Source organism: Meriones unguiculatus, chromosome 5 (assembly GCF_030254825.1).
Source record: "Meriones unguiculatus strain TT.TT164.6M chromosome 5, Bangor_MerUng_6.1, whole genome shotgun sequence".
Taxonomy (NCBI): domain Eukaryota; kingdom Metazoa; phylum Chordata; class Mammalia; order Rodentia; family Muridae; genus Meriones; species Meriones unguiculatus.
The window spans coordinates 4,509,093-4,527,097 of NC_083353.1; the positions used below are offsets into that span (position 1 = coordinate 4,509,093).

General features: G+C 39.8%; 1 protein-coding gene and 2 pseudogenes across 4 annotated transcripts in view; 1 reads left to right on the plus strand and 2 right to left on the minus strand.

Annotated features, from left to right (window-relative positions):
- The window catches only part of Lrrtm4 (leucine rich repeat transmembrane neuronal 4), an 822,187-nt gene that overhangs the window by 115,684 nt on the left and 688,498 nt on the right, over positions 1 to 18,005 (minus strand). The window lies entirely within an intron of this gene.
- On the minus strand, positions 6,191 to 12,902 carry LOC110561442 (mitochondrial import inner membrane translocase subunit Tim23-like; annotated as a pseudogene).
- The window catches only part of LOC110561443 (L-xylulose reductase-like), a 65,623-nt pseudogene continuing 60,537 nt past the window's right edge, over positions 12,920 to 18,005 (plus strand).

Here is an 18,005-nt window from a genome sequence, read left to right on the forward strand (position 1 = left end):
TTCCTGCTACAGACTCCTAGTATTGGGATTAAAGGCGGATGCTACCACATACAGCCTAAAGATAATTTTAAGAACTCATTTTCCTCAGAAAGTGTACATACAGTCTGATCACTCTACGTACCACGTATGGGGACAAGAGGTGGGTGGGATTAAGGTGTTCTCCAAGGTTACATGCTCAGCTGTTAGTAAATCTAGAACTCGGGCTACTACACTAAGTAAAAACTAATGGCAAAACAAATGTAGTGTCACAATCTTTTTGTAGTTAAAGACACATTTTCTTTTTTTTTGAATGAAATGGTTTTTTTTATTTTATTTTATTTTTTATCAGTTACATTTTATTAACTCTGTATCCCAGCCGTGTCCCGATCCCTCATTCCCTCCCAGTCCCTCCCTCCCTCCCTCCCTCATCTCCACCGTGCCCCTTTCCAAGTCCACTGATAGGGGGGACCTCCTCCCCATTCATCTGATCCTGTTTTATCAGGTATCTTCAGGACTGGCTGCAAAGCCCTCCTCTGTGGCCTAACAGGACTGCTCCTCCCTTCGGGGGTGGGGAGACCAAAGAGCCAGTCATTGAGTTCCTGTTAGAAATAGTCCCTGTTCCCCTCACTTTGGGAAACCAATTGGTTACTGAGCTACCACAGGCTACATCTGAGTGGAGGTTCTAGGTTATATCCATACATGGTCCTTGGTTGAATGTTAAAGACACATTTTCACCATAGCTTATCTATCCCAAGCAAATGTGTGAGAGACAGACTCTACATTCTACAAAGCCAGGGCTGAGCTTTAACTCTTTCTTGATTTTCTGGCCTCTACCTCCCTTGTGCTGAGACTATAGATGTGTGCTTTTATGCCAAGATAACCTGTATATTTTTGAAGTATTACAAAGGCATTGAAGATGATGTCTTCTACAAGGTACTCAGACTGTGGTTTATTTTCTTTTCGTTGAGGATGTGGAAGTTACCACTGAAAACAAATAGAATGCACCCAAATTTTTGGCATCACAGGCTGTGCTCAAATTACAGGTAAATCTAATTTTTGCTGTGTCCTTTGTACCGGCTTCACGGCTTTCAATGAAGCCAGCTGCCATGCGCAGGTAGAGACTAGCATCAGCCCTGACAACCAAGAAGGAATTAATTTCTCTAGTCACACAGCCAAGGAGGAGCTTACCCCTCCCAGTGAACATGGAAAGGATTTCCAATAGTCCTCCTCCATCAGGTGATGATCTTAAATTTTAGTATAGACCACTAACAAATTCTGCTTGTACTTATTAGAGACAGGCCAACATGCTATCCCAAGGTGGCCTTGAATTCACTGTGCACATGAGGATGATCTTGATTTCTGGTTCTTCTGTAGTCCAGGTGCTGGGGTTGCAGTTGTGCTCAACCATCAATGCTGTGTCACACTAATAACTTTGTTGTCCCATTATTGAGATCTTAAGGCAGAAGACGTCACCAAGATGAATTTTCCAGACCTAGGAAAACTGTTCCATTTTGACTTGCTATGTTTGCAGTAATTATTACACATCAGTAGACAAACTAATGGAGTTTGTTCTCAATAGGGTGGTGGTGCACAAAGAAACGAGATGCCACAAGGGACAGTAATGTTTTCTTGACCTTAAAAAACATTACAAATTGAGTCATGGGATTTCTTATGAAACCAGAACAAAGCATTAATAGCAGCACAGTGAATTTCTCAGAGAGAAGAGGGAATGGTATCAGTATTGGAAGAAATATGCATTATTTTTCAAAATATCTACCTACAAGGAAGCCATCCTTAAACAAGTAAACAAGTCACTTCTTGTTTACCTGTATCTCTTCTGTAAGAGTTGGTGTGTGTGTGTGTGTGTGTGTGTGTGTGTGTGTGTGTGTGTCTGTGTACAAGGAAAGCACTTGCGGACATCAGGGGACGAAGGCAGTTGTAAGTCCTCCTCTTCTAACTGTGTTGTGGTCAGGGTTTCTTGTTCATTGTTGTGCACCAGCCTAGCTTTCCGGAAAGCTTCTGGGGACTCTCCCATCTCAGTGCTCCATCTAGTCACAGGAGTGTTGGTGCTAAGACTCGTGCTACTGAGCCTAGCTTTAGGTGGGTTCTGGATGGTTGAATTCAGAACCTCAACACAGGAGTCCTTGCCACAGTCTAAAGTCTGTGTACCTCTTCAAGTGCTCATATATTAATTCCAAGAAGCCATTCTGACCTCCAGAGCTCAAGTATGGTGTTTGCTTCATTTGTCCTATGAACTCACTCTCCATGTAACTCATTGACACTGAAGGTACACACACACACACACACACACACACACACACACAATTCTATTGGTATCTACACAGAGAGAGAAATTCAATGGCTGAAAGTACCAGAGTACCTCAATCTCCCATCAAAACCAGCACAATAGTCAGTCATTAATTCAGAGGTTATACACAAAAAATTTAACTTTATACAGTTAGGGTGATGCAGCTGATCAAAAACCATATTCTATGCATGTGATAACATGTGTGTGCTCATTTTTTCATGTACATAGGTACACATGTGTGAGTACTTGTGTAGGCGAGGGGTTTATTTTAGGTCTCTGGATCAAGCCTAGAGGTCATTATATGGTTAATTTTGCTAATCAGATTGCTCTAGAGATACATGTCAGTCTTCAACACCTGAAGTTACAGTGGACACCATACCTACCCATATTTTAATGGTTTTCTAGGTATCTGAACTTCAGTCTTCGCACTGGCAGAGCAAGAATTTTAATCACTGAGCTATCTCTCTAGCTCCTTCTGCAGATTTTGCTGCCTTGGCACAAATCTAGATGTATCTAGTGAAGGGGAATCATGTTTGAGAAAGGGATTACCTAAGATCAGGTGTTAGTCATGCTTCTGTGGGATTTTCCTGGTTATTGATTGACGTGGAAGACCCAGACAATTGTGGGTGGTGCTACCCCTGGGCAGGTGGTCTCAGAGTTTATAAAAGTAGGAGCAGAACAAATCAGGTGGGCCAAGCCAGTAAGCAGTGTTCCTCCATTGCCTCTCCTCCTCTTTCTGCTTCCACGCTTCTGCCTTGAGATCCTACCCTGATTTCACTCAAGGACAGACTAGACACTGTAATCTGAAATAAACCCCTTCCTCCCCAGGTTGTTTTTGTTCATGGCGTTCGTCACAGCACCTAAGAAGCAAACTCGGAAAACCTCAAACAACTAATTTATGGTCTTTCTATTTAATGATAAGATTCAGATATCATAATACTAGAAGACAGGAGGATTCCCACATTCAGTACAATGATGAATTGCTTATTTTTAAAAGCCCGATGTTGCTTGTCACAGCTTTATGTCCCATTACCTGGACAGGCACTTGTATACTCAGATTGGCTAGAAAATCAGTTTGAAGGAATGTGCAATGCTGAAAGCAAATACTGATTCTATTTTCCCAAGCAGCTGGGTAATTAAATTAATACTTTGCCCTGTCTTTAAAGTTTGTGATTGTCTTTGACCCTGACATGTGTGAGATAAACACACTCTTCTGCCTCTAGATGGCAAATTAGCATATACCCTTCCTGTTCACTTCATGATCTGCCCTGGAAGTCAGAGATGTTAAGAGGTGACGCATGTGAGCCAGGTTTATAGATTAAGACACCAATATTGATGTTAATGTACTTAAAACACATGAGAACTCATAAACCCTACCCAGAATAAATTAAAACATCGATTAGTACTTTGGAAGGCCAGCCTCCTCAGAGCATTTGAATTTCCTAAAAATATATAGGGTAAATGTTTCCTAACATAAGAACAAGTCACATTTATTTTAAAGGCACTAATTTTAATCTAGGAAAAATGTTTTATTATCAAGCAAAATGCATTTTTCATAAGAAATCATGCTTACCTTCCTAGGAGCTCCCCATAGCTAGAGATCATACTGCATCATAGAAATGCACACGTTTGTATTTTATATGGATTTGCATATGATTTTCCCTCTGAATAAATGTTCTCCTAAGCAATTTTTTATTTGTCTAAATCATGACTTCCATTCTTCATATGCTACTTTGGACTTCACTTAATATTGCCTTGACTTTGATTCAAACATCTTTGTTTTGTCAAACTTTTCATGCATTCCCCTCATACCTTGCTCTCTCATTCTGTCTGCCTGCCTGCCTGTCTCTCTCTCTCTCTCTCTCTCTCTCTCTCTCTCTCTCTCTGTGTCTGTCTGTCTATCTTTCTACCTACCTACCTTTGTCACACTCTCCCCCCCCCCTCTCTCTCTCTCTATATATATATATATATATCTTAATTTCCATGAATCTTTAGTTTTATGGCTAGACTAATACCCTTGTAAGATTATGCCTTAATTTTGTACTTTAAAACAAGCATAGATAAGCCTTATAGAAAAACAGTAAAAAGTAATAAATTATTTGAATGAATACCACCATTTGATAAATATAAATGTGACAAAATATAATTGATCTGATTGCTGATAGTAAAGTGAATGACTGAGGAATTTTCATAAAATAGCTTAGCCGTTGTTTATTTATAAACTTTTATTGTTGTTATAAATCATGATGTTATTTCAAATGCTTTTTTACCTTATCTAACAGTAGCACACCCAACTTTGTAACAAAATCCTCATTTCTATTTCAGACGATATTCTAGAAATAAATTTCTAGGAATGAGATACTTAAATAGTGCCTGAGATTATTGCTAGATTAAATGTCGGAAAGGTTACATATGTTTGCCATAGTGTTTATTTTTATTTACATATGTGTGCATGTGAATGCAAGGCCCATGGAGGCCAGAAGAGGGCATCGATCTCCTGGAGCTGGAGATGTAGGCAGTTATGAATGATCCAAGTTCAACTCTGGGAACCAAACACTGGTCCTCTGCTAGAGAAACATTCTTGCCTGCTGAACCATCTTTCCAGGCCCTATTAATTTTGTCTTAAACTTTGCTTGTATTGGTAACAGAATCTATTCTTATTACAAAAGCACCATTAAGTTGGATGTGCTGTTTATATGTTTTTATATATTTGTTATGAGGATTTGCTTCTCCTGATTCATTCTAATCTTTTGCATATTTATTTGCCAATCTGTTTAGCCCATTGTATTACTAAAGTGGTATTTAGTTTGTAAAGCTCATTTTTTAATCCCAAATATTTTGCTCACAGCAAGAAACACTGGAGGCTGAAGTGGAAAATAAGGTGCCGTAGTGGTAAAAATAGCTGCAGACACAATAAAACACAAAGTTGTCACTTTTTTCCATCCTGATGTTCTTATTGATCATCCCATGATACTGACATCTCCAAAATACTGGGATCTGCTCATGATACTAGGCTGAATTTTCCCCAATAGCCTCTCCTGGACTGTCTTCACAGTGTAAAGCTTCTGTGATCTTTCCATGCCTTCAAAATCAGAACCACCAGGTGGCAAAGCACAAACTTAGTCACCTCCAGAACAAAAGCCTCTGTGCGCTGACCTGAGGAAACACTGCCCAGAATATTCTACCCCATGCTGTCCTTCTCTTCTTGATCACCAAAAAACACCTAGCTCCAGCTGACCAGTGTTAATTGTTCTGGAAAAAAAAAAAACAGACATTGAGTAGTCCTAGTCCTTAGGTAATCACAGCTAATTCTTCAGCCCCAGGTAACCAGAACCACAAATTCTCAACTCAAAAAACAAAGTTACCTTGATAGAGTCCTACCTCTGAAACTGTACTAGCAAGGCTTCTATCATCAGCATTGTTCTCAACATTCTTATCTTCCTAGCTTCCATAGAACAGGCCACCAATCTTTGAACACTCTATGGCTTTCCCAGCCCCAAGTTCCAAAGCCATTTTACATTCCTCCCAAAATCACATGGTCAGGTCTATTACAGCAATACTCCACTCCCGGTACCAACATCTATCCTAGTGAGGCTTTCTACTGTGATGAAACATCATAACCAAAAGCTGTAGAGGAAATGGTTTATTTGGATTATACTTCCATACAAATATACTTCCATACTTTACATCATTGAAGGAAGTCAAGATAAGAACTCAAAAAGGGCACAATTCTGGAGGCAGGAGGCAATGCACAGGCCCTTGGAGAGAGATGCTTATTCACTTGCTTCTCATGGCTTGTTCAGACTGCTTTTTTTTTTTTTTTTTTTTTACTTTGGTTCTGTTTTGTTTTCACCCTTTATTTGGAATGCAGGGCAACATAAGTTTTAGATTTTTAAATGAATAAACATGGTGATAAAAGTGTTAAAAATAACTAGGGCCTGAATTTGGAGAGCAAGTGGTTTTTCCAGTTTGGGGGCAGGAAAGAAAACAGGTGCAAGCTCATTTCCAGAGAAGAAAACACAAACTCAGTGAGCCACCAGAGCGTTGGCTTCCACTCACTTAAGGGCCAGTAGCGTAGTCCAGGCTAACCATCCATGATCTTTGTCACAGCAAATCAGAGTCTCCAATTGTTCAAAGTAATTGTAGGTACAAGAGAGGAAGCGACTCCAGACTGACTTATTGACTGATCACGATGCCTGTGAAGTGTCCCCCTTCCTAAGGTGGCAAAATGTTCAGAGCGACTGTTGGAGCGGGGAACCTTGCATGTGCTCCCAGTTGTTATGCATAGACACTGGTGAGTCAGTCCGGCCCTGCCACCGCGTGCTATTCCTCGAAGACCACCTGTTCATTTATGCAACATTCCTGTCATCGGTCCGGCTGCTACTGAGCTGAGGTCATCTTCTGCACCCCGTGTTTTCTCGACGATAACACCAAATGCAGCACAGAGCAAAGCCAGAGAACCTAGAGTACTAGCCCGGGGTGCCCCTTGCCTAGTCACCGTATTCAAAATCTGTACATTTCTTGGTTTGGACCAGGCCATGCTCTGGGTTTCCTTCAGTCCTAGACGAAGACCATTCATTGCCTCAAATGCAGCCCCTGTCGTGCAACCTCCTCCAAAGGTCAAGAAAGCTAGTTCAACTCCGCCTCGGGTTTTGTTAGCTCCAGTTGGCAAAATAAACTCATCCGTACCCTGAATGAGACAGCGTGGGTCCACATTTAAATATGGAGACAGGGGGTTCCTACCAGTTAGCGGGACACCTGCCAAATCAGTGTGCGAGTAACCCATTCCTCCCGCTCCTCCCGCTCCTCCCGCTCCTCCCGCTCCTCCCGCTCCTCCCGCTCCTCCCGCTCCTCCCGCTCCGAAGAAGCCAGCTAACGGCGGGTGGTTTGTTGCCGCCTCCTCCGCCACCCTCCATGCTGTCGCAGCCAACTGCGGTGGGCTTCCACCACCACCTCAGGCCGAGGTCGGGGCCGTGGCCCCCACAGCAACAGCGCGAAGACCTGTGTTGCTACTCCAGACTGCCTTCTTACACGGCCCAGGAACCAGCACACATGGCCTCAGCCACAATGGACTGGGCCCTCCCACGTCAATAAAAGCCCCACAGGCTTGGCCCAGCCAGATATTATGGTGTCACTTTCTCAACTGAAGTTCCATCTCTCAAAGGACTCTAGCCTGTGTCAAGTTGAGAAGCAATAGCCAGCACACATGAGAGTTTAATGTTGTTGTATACGTTAAATTTGGCTTCCTCTTGTGACTTGTCAGACAATGGACAATCATGTCAGTTTTCCCAAAAGCATCAGTATGTGTGTCCACAGTGTTTGGATTGCGTGCTATTGCCAAAAGCAGACTCTCGTTTCATCGGAATTGTACTAGAGAGTGTGATTAAAATGCCTGTTTTTTAGGGTGGGAACAATAGCTCAGAGGTTAGGGGCACTAGCTGCTCCTTCTGAGGATCTGGGTTCAGTTCCCAGCACACACATGACAGCTCACAAACATTTGTCACTCAAGCTCCAAGGGATCTGATACTTTCTTCTGGCCTCCTCAGGCATGCACCCATCTAGTAAACATACACACATTATAGAAATCAAACATGTACATAGTGTTAATATTCTTAAAAAGAATTCTTGCTCCCTTTTGGGAATGTCAAAAAGGTAAAAACATCCTGCAGCAGTATGGAATGCCAGTCATGGAACCAGCCACCTCTCAGCTTCCAGCCATCACTACAATAATTGAATCTTACTGCTTTACTAAAATTTCCCCAATGAATTCAATCTCTAATCAAATCTAATTGATGTTTTCCCTTGAGATGAGAATTAATTCACACACAGTAAATAACTTAGTATGTAAAGTTTTGAGGGAAAGGGATGATCTTTTCAAACAAATAAATTCTCACATAGTAACACTCAATATAAACATTACAGTGAGAATTTTTGGTTTCCTTAAAAACATACATACATTATACTTTTGCTTTAATCCCAGGTGTGAGATGGGGCTGCTTCAAATTCTCCACAGCTGCTAACTCTGTCACGCCTTGGCAGGGTGTGATTTGGCCAGCTGAGGACAGCTTATGTTTGGAATTCTGAGGACCGTTCAGAGGGTGCATAAAATGTGAGAACCCCAAACTGAGTAGTGGCTGCCGCTGCCTCGGCGGCTGCCCCTGTTGCTCCTGATGGTGTTACTCATTGCTGTTCTGCTGGTTGCAGGTTGGAGATATCCTGACAACAAAGACCAAACTCGCCCAAGGAACTGGATGCCACACCTTGCCTTGCCTCTAAGCCTCGCCTCTCATCGACAGGAAGAAGTGTAACAGTATTGAAGCTCCCTTCCTTTCTAACCTGCTTTCTCTCATACCTATTGCTGGGGAGATTAGAAAGGATAGTGGTGCTGTAGGGGTATAGGGAAAAAAACAATAAAGTAGCCAAAAGTCCAGCTAAAAAAGATAATGTTTTTATAATATTTCTTAATTTAAGAAGTCACATGAAATAAATATAATACAAAACTGAAGAAATATCAGGTCATCTAAAAACCTCACATTATTGTATCAAGATTAGAAGATTGTTACATAATTTTGATAGATTATAAGTCTGACAAAGTATTTGAATGGAAATTGTTTTACTGAAAGACTTTTGTTAATGTACTTTGTTATATATAAAAAACAAACTAGACCTCCTGCTCAGATGTGGCCTACTAGCAGCTCAGTCTCCATGTGAATTTCAGAGTGAGGGGAGCAGGGGCTGCCTCTATCATGAACTCAGTTGATTGCTATATGATCACTTGCCCCTGATGATGTGGCCTTGCCAGTCCACAGAGGAAGAGGATCCAGGCAGTCCTGATGAGACTTAACAAGCTATGGGCAGATGGCAATGGAGGAGAACTCACCCTTTCGGTGGACTGGGGGAAGGGGCTGAGGAGAAGAGGAAGGGAGGGTGAGACTTGGGGAGTGGAGAGAAGGGGCTTCAATCAGGATATATATATATATATATATATATATATATATATTGAATAAATTGTGAAGAAAAAAATTAAAAAACTATTTCCTTATCTTGAATATAAAGTTATAAAACAAAGGATTTAATAATTAGTAATACTCAAGTGTATGTAAAATACAATTAATCACTTTACTGACAGTTTTCAAATTTATCTCAGAAAGTTTAACAACTTCTTACACAGAAATTTGAATGTTGTTCCTTATGCTCCATTGTTTCTCCTTGCTTTTCTCTTGCTTTCTTTTTTTAGTTTTTAAACTCTACTTACACACTTTCCTTCCTTCCTTCCTTCCTTCCTTCCTTCCTTCCTTCCTTCCTTCCTTCCTTCCTCTCTCTCTCTCTCTCTCTCTTTCTTTCTTTCTTTCTTCCTTTCCTTCCTTCCTACAACTGTCTTTCTCAACTGTGTGTGACATATAATAATGCATATGAGGTAAAAGGACATCTTGAATGAACCAGCAATCTACTTCCAATGTAAGGTTCTCAGTGATTGAACTCAAGTCATCAGGCTTGGCAGAAGACAAGTTTACCTACTGACACATCTTATCAGTCCCAGCCCTTTGTTGTTGTTTTTGTCTTTCTTCTCTTCTTTCCTTTTATTTTGTTTTTGTTTTTGTTTTTGTTTTATTTGACTGCTTAGTTTAGTTTTGGTTTTTCAAGACAGAGTTTTTCTGTGTCACTGGCTGTCCTGGAATAGAGAGCCTCTAGTGGCCTATGTCTGTGAGACAGTCGCCTATTGGTAATGGGTGTAGGCATCCTATCCCACTGTCAGCAGTTCCATGCCTAGGCATATGTGCCTGAGTTGAATAAAAAGGTAGCGGAGCAAGCCAGATGAAGCAAGCCAGTAAGCAGTATTATTCTTCCTTGCTTTTGCTTAAGGTTCCTCCTTTCATTTCTGGCCTACACTTCCTCTGGCTATGAAACCTTAAAATATAATAAACCTGTTCCTTTATTAACTGCATTTGGTTAAAGCCAGTTAGTAAAGGAGTTGATGGGGCAATGAAACTTAAATTATTGTAGTTTGAAACAAATGATTCTAATGTCTAGATTTTAGAAATATTAAAGTATACATCTTTAATTTTCTGTATAGGGAGTGTACTTCAAGAAACAAAAATATTATAATTGAAAAAAAAAAACTTAAGACAGGGTTTCTCTGCGTAGCCTTACTGTCCTGAACTTGCTTTGTTGACTAGGCTGGCCTTGAACTCACAGAGATCCTCTTGCCTTTGCCTCCCCTAGTGCTGGGATTACAGGCATGTGCCACCACACCTGGCTATTGAAAATATCTTTAAAGTGTACATTAGAGGAACACATAGAGAGTCTTAATATGTTTATCATTGTAAACCATTTTATGACAATTACAAATATGCTTCATTGTATATTGGATGTTTTCTGCTCTACTTGGTGAATAATATTTGTTAATTAAGCCATTAATTCCAACAGAATATTCTCAAAATGGTTGGTTGGTTATTATTTATTAATTAATACATCTACATTTTTGTTAATTGAAATGATTATTTTTAAAACTGTTATCCAGTTAATGACAATATATTGGTGTTTCTAAGGGAATTTTGCTTTCAGTAATGACTATTTTACTTTCATGAACAATGGTTAATCAACCAACATACCTGCACTTCAGAGCCATCTGCTTATTACTATGTTCAGGGTGTGTGTAAAATAGTGTTGCCGGTTATTAGAATCCTATATCAAATTATCAGAATTGAAATGTCTCATATCTATGTTTTATATTTTCGCAGAACCTTATCATAAAATTATATCTGTATTTATCTTAGGAGTATAAACTGAAAAAAAAATGCCTGTTAGCTTCTTGTTTTAGAGACTTTCTTTTCTTTGTGATGGACATGTTATCTGGGGTTCTTAGATATGGATTCAATATAAGGCCTGGGCAATAAAAAGAAATGGCTGAGACCTGAGAGCTTGGGTCAGCAAAGCATTTCATAAGATGGATCAAAGGTTACAGGGAGAGAAAATTCAAGGGGAAAGCAAAGGCCATGATGGGTCAGAAAAGGCGATATAGAATTATGTAACAGGATTTCCAAGGGTGAATGCAGTAAGATTAAAAAAAAGAAGAAGAAGAAGATGAAGAAGAAAAAAGCACAAACTGAAATAATTTTGAAATTAACCCGCCAGGGGCTGAATGAAGTCAGTTGCTTTAAACTGGAGAGATAACTGAAAGAATTTTTCAGAGAGTGAAGTCACAGCCATGACCTATGCATGACCAAACAGCAGTACCTGCGTGCGTTCCCCGGGCAGTGCTTGCTTCTTCAAATTTACACTGATAATAATGATATATAGTTGGAATTATGGTTATCATATGACGTGTCCAAGGAGAGAGACAGGCTTTACTGCTCTCTCTCATTGTATCTTTTACTTTATGATTCCGTTTTTTTATTATAGATGCTGAATTTATACTGATTCTATGGTACTACTAACCTTCACAGTCCTCTGCAAATTTTCCCAGTCGTAAAATTTAGAAAACAACAAAAACTGTGAAGGCTATTTTGCTTTTAATAACTATTGTCAAAATTGAAATGAAAAAACAGTTTAAAATAAAGTTTCTAATTTTCAATTATGTAACATGCTACATTTTGAATTATATTGTCTAAATTAATATAGAATGAAAGCAGATATATAGTATAGATAGCAGAAGTACTTTAGCTTTCTTTTAGTTCTGATCAAAAATGACTAAGTGCTGTGAACTATGCTCTTATGATATATATATGAATTCTGTAGTATTCTTCTGGTTAGGGAGGTAGGGAGGGATGGATGCAGTAAAGCCCATGTAAACACACTCACTAGCAATCGATAGACATTAACAATAAATTATAAGTTGGCTTTGAATTGAAATATGAGTATGAAATTCCCTTCACCAACAGTTTTTTATACGCTCTGCTCTGCATTAGTCTGGGGGAAAGAATTCTGAACTTAGACAAAGTTTCTATCTAAGAAATCAACCACTGCCCAACCTTCTGCTATGGTGTGTGTGTGTGTTTGTGTGTGTGTCTGTGGTTAGTAGTTTATGAAACATTTTAAAATGTGAAGGTGGTTTGAGTTTGTGCCATATTTTCTCTTAATTCTGTTTGAAAAATTATTTTACTTATTGCATTTCAGTAATAAAATGATATAAAATTAATAGTAGCCTTTTATGTTTACTTTTCAAGTTAAAAAAACAACAACATAGAGTGTAGTATATTTTATTGATTCCAAGAAATTTTACAATGGCCATATTATTATACAGAAAAGTATAAATTAGTGAGGTCTATGGAGCTTGGCATGCCACTGAATCTCAGTAGGTTGCAATACTGTCCTGTTCTACTAATAGATGTCTGAAACAAGGACCAACAACAGTCTCTGGAAATACAGATTCAAGAAACAAGAAAAAAAAATCAGCTTCTGAAAAGAGTGCCTTGTGCATGAGACAACACAGAGAAATCATTCTTGCCCACCTGGTGGGCGGAATGCCCTCTACCACAACTCTCCAGCAAGAAAAAAAGGAAAGCATTGTTACTCCAGCATGAGCGGGGACTGCCCTGTCTGTCCAATGCTCTCACTGCTGCCTTGCAATACCTCCTACCAAGGCAAGCAGGCTTGGCGTGGCTGACCTGGCCATCTCTCATTGTTGCCACAATGAACAAAGAGCCAGTGACGCTGAGTGCTGCTCCCTGGATTCTACTTCTGATGGATGTACCAAGACCCAGGGCTCTGCCTCCTAACCCTCCGTTCATCTGGGCCTGTGTGAACACAACCATTGCCTCTCCCACAAACCTTTCCTCCAACTTCTTTTTCCCTCTGACTGCCAGAGAGCTTCCTTCTAGTCTGATGGATTATTTTGTGCGAATGTTAACTCCTGAGTGTGAGAACTGTATCCCTTCTCTATCTTTATCTCTTCCATGTGACAATGGTGTAACACCAACCTTCTTTTTTTTTTATTTTTTTTATCACTTACATTTTATTAACTCTGTATCCCAGCTGTGTCCCAATCCCTCATTCCCTCCCAGTCCCTCCCTCCCTCCCTCATCTCCACCGTGCCCCTTTCCAAGTCCACTGATAGGGGGGACCTCCTCCCCATTCATCTGATCCTATTTTATCAGGTATCTTCAGGACTGGCTGCAAAGCCCTCCTCTGTGGCCTAACAGGACTGCTCCTCCCTTCGGGGGTGGGGAGACCAAAGAGCCAGTCATTGAGTTCCTGTTAGAAATAGTCCCTGTTCCCCTCACTTTGGGAAACCAATTGGTTACTGAGCTACCACAGGCTACATCTGAGTGGAGGTTCTAGGTTATATCCATACATGGTCCTTGGTTGAATGTCAGTCTCAGAAAAGACCCTGTGCCCAGATATATTTGGTCCTTGTGGAGCTCCTATCCTTTCCCCATCAGACTATCTCCCCTTCTTTCTTATGATTCCCTGTACTCTGCCAAAGGTTTGGTCATGAGTCTTTGCTTTGAAAACACTGCTAGTTAGAGTCTTTCAGATGCGCTCAGTAGACTCCTGTCATACATTCAATGCACATTGCTGGGATCTAGAAAAGATCATTCTGAGTGAAATATCCCAGAAGGAGAAAGACGAACATGGGATATACTCACTTATATAGACCTATAAGATATGTTAAACATAATGAAATCTATACACCTAAAAAAGATAATCAATTGAGCGGACATGGGGTAAGATGATCAATCCTCGTTTAGAAAGACAGATGGGATGTGCATTGAACGTATGACAGGAGTCTGCTGAGCGCATCTGAAAGACTCTAACTAGCAGTGTTTTCAAATCAAAACACCAACCTTCTTAAACGGCTCCTATATGAGGTCATGGTGCTTGGCTTCACTGATCTGACCACATCTCATTGAGGAAAAGGAGTAATGGAAAACAACCTCTTTTTCATGGTGTTTTGGTAACTCAGCTCAAGTCCTCCACAAGAGCATTGAGTGGTCTTAACCAGAGAATTATCTTCTGAGCCTCTATACTAATAACTTTTTAAATGTATAAAGACTCCCCCCACAAGTCAATTCAAGATTCAACACATAACATATCTAAGATATTTCTTATGGTGCCTTGCTGCCCAGATTCTGAGCACATGCCATGCAGTTATACTGTGCTTAGACTCTAGGCTCTAACATAATGGGCTATAGTGCTTGTGCTATGATAGAAAATGTATGCAGAAACACAAGTTCGTTACAGAAAAACAAAGATTTAATATTTCTCTACTGTCAGCCCTCATCTTGTAACATCAATACGTTTCTGGATTCAAGTATATGTGAATGTTCTGTCTTTACAAACTGCTGTTTGAGAATTGCCGACTTAAGTTTCTTTACAGCACCATTGACTGAATTTTGGCTTAGAATTAGGACAGAATTTCCAAGCATTTACGAAATGACCTATACCTTTCTCAGCCAGTTTGTACTAAGTTATTACAAGAAGCAGCATTGTCAGCTGCAGTGGCCATAAAATCAAATATTGATCAACTCTGAAAAAATATTGATGCCATATGTCCAGCAGTGCCAAATATCCAGCCACGATTTAACTGTGTCAAAATAAATAGGCAAATCCATCTCACATTTGTGATTTTGTTTTTGATGAATAGTAAAATTTTACATACACTAAAGAACTGTTTTTAAATAAATTAATTTATTACCAGTAAATGTTCTGTTTGTGTACATTTATTTGTGTAAATTTTTATATATGTGCATAAGCAAACCTGGGTCTGTGAAAGCTTAAGAGGCCTGACCTGACAAACAGTAAGCATCCTGAAATATTGGACAGCTGGGTTCACAAGAAGTCTCATTGAGTAAAAGCGCTTGTCATCAAGTCTGGTGTTCTGAGGTCAGTCCCTGGGACTCACACAGTCGAGAGGCATAACTGACTCAGAAATTGTTCTACAATCTCTCATGGATGCCACTGTACTTGCCTCATCCCCCAAAATAAATAATTATGATCAAAATTTTGAACAAAAGATGTATTTTTTGAGGGATGATGTTCAGTACTGTACATTCAGCATTTTACAGGCTCCAAATTCATCTTTTATTTTTATTTTTTGAGAGGGAGCACAGAGGAGTTTATTCTGATGTCGCCCCACACTATGATGGACCCTGAGAAGCTAAAGACACAGCTGGAGGAAGCTGGCTCCCATATTTTCCAAGCAATCTTCTATTTTTACTTGAAAGCAATGATTGGCAGCACTCAGTATGGAAGCAGACTGTGCTCCCAGTTCAAGCAGGGCTTTGAAAGCCTGAGTTCTACATGCTACACCAGACAGACAACCAATCAAGCCTGAGGGAAGTGCCTGGCTGTGGAAGAGGAATGGAGACCCTTGGTATCAAAAATAGTTAAAGGTTTCTTAGACTTGCCCATCTTCCCTCTTTTCATCATAAATCCTTGCCTCGGGATCTATAGATTTTAAAACACAAATAAGTCATTACTACTTCCGTAATGCTTCCTCTGTAAGCTCTGACTGCTGTGTTTGGGAGAACCAAGATGGAGGGTACAGGATGGTACAGGCAGGTTCTATGTACCAATAAAGAGCTGTCTTAAGGTTTATTTTAAAGTAATCGGGATTAGGATGCTTTCATGATTCCAGGTTTATGTTAAGCATAGAAGGATTCCACTTCCTAATTGATATGGTTCCTCCCACATTCTCAGTGGGCACTTACATAAACTGATGAGAAAGTGTCTTTGCTTCTATGTCCTTTTGTTTTTGTTGCAAACAGGAAAGGAAAACAGGGAAAAATACAGAAGAGTGGAGTGAGGAAGGGAGGAGAGTAAAGGGGGGGTATTAGGGTGAAGGGGATGGAAGTGGAAGTAAAATGAGAGGAGGAAAGGGAAAGAAGGAGATGAGATGAAAGGGAAAAGAAGGGAGTGGAGGGGAAGAGAGAAGAAGAGAAAAGGAAAAGAGTGGAGTTGAAAAACAAACAAAAATATTGTTTAGGAAAGACTGAGTGAGAGTGAATAATTGCAAAGCCAGCAATCAAGATCCACGGAGCCTTGGCTGAAATATCGAACCCCAGTTCATATCATGGTATTCTGTTTTGCCACCTAGTCTTAGATAGATGACTGCAGGGACATTTGGGAAGCTCTGTCATTCTGTCAGGAGGGGAAAAAAAACTGGATTCATTTGCTGGTGAAGGTCTCACCTAGGATCAATGAAAAGAAATGGCTGTAGTGTACCTTTTATCAAAAGCAAGATAGGATGTGAAAGGGCTCCACTAGATTCCATAATACCACCACTGCAGCAGATAATTCTGTGCTCAGAGCCACAGAGGTATGGCTCTCAAAGACCACAGGGCTGCCTCCTGGCATTGGGAGTTAATGAGATCCCAGGCCTCATGAGCATAGAATCAACACAGATAAAAACAGGTTCTCCTCTCCCGACTGAAAAGTGTAAATGAGTGTCAGTCAATAATGAAAAGAAAGAACGTTCTATCCTTGGGATTTACAAGCTTTGTCAGGCATTATTTTCTATGTGTCTGTGCAGTGTGTGCTCTTGTTTATGCATAACAGTCATTGGGTGTTGCACAGTGCCTTCTCTAAAGTCTGGTGTTTTGTTTCTCTGAGGAGTATTCTCTCCCTGATACTGACCCTTTAATGTTTTGGACTACAGGGGCCCCAGAAACATTGCTAAGATTACTGGTATGCATAAGACCATACATGATTTAGAAAGCCGACCATGAGATCTGAACTCATTCTCCTAATTTCACAGCAAGTATTATTACCCACTTTAGTAATTTGTCAAGCCAATGGTTAAGTATGATTTATTTAATTATCAAAAATACTTCAGAGGTTAAATAAGTCTATAGGTTCCTGTTGGTCACGATCGCATTGTATATTATTTTAAATTTCTTCTTCCTCAACTCAGCCAATAATGTTATTTTAGTGCACATTAATGCATAAATCTTAACTACAGAAAATTTATTTATAACCTTGTATGTATAAAACATTATATATACATATCTATATGCCTAAATATGCATAATGCCGCTTGACAAACACTTCAGGTAATGGCAATGTCTCTTTATGAGGATAGCCAATTAACATATCAATAAAGATAGCTTTCATAATTTACCATAATCCATACCAAAAATACTATATATATATATATATATATAGTATTAAGAGCATGTCATAATCTTTATTCATGTAGAAGATGTACACATTCCTAAGTTAGCATAGTCAATTCTGTCTGGCTTGCCAGAAGAGAGTGTTTGACATAGCTGGTGTGAGCAAGGAGAAGGAGGCAAGGACATAAGGCCAAACTCAGAGATTACCAGAAGAAAGAGAAAGCACTTATGGGGGAAAGAAGAGGAAAGAGATCTTGATGCAAGAGCAAGTTGTCACAAGAGTGAGGTGAGAGATACAGGCAATGCTGCCTTTTCCATGATGGAGTGGAAAAGATCCTACTACAAGGTACTAGGCAGAGGGAAAGAAGAAAAGACTGCATCAACAGAAGAGAATCAAATAGCATCTTACACCTTCCCAGAGAATTAAAATATGGAAAAAAAATTACATGATGTAAGCTTAGTATTCAGGTGGAAATCTGTACCTCTTAAAATTCCACATTATACGATTTTCAATATCACACACATACTGATGAAAAATCCATAGTAGTGTAAATTGTTAATCATACATCAAAATAATGTGTTGTGATCCAGTGTTCCTTGAAAGTAAGAATAATGTAGCATACAGTGCTTTGATAAAATTTATATTCATAAATTGTGATAGA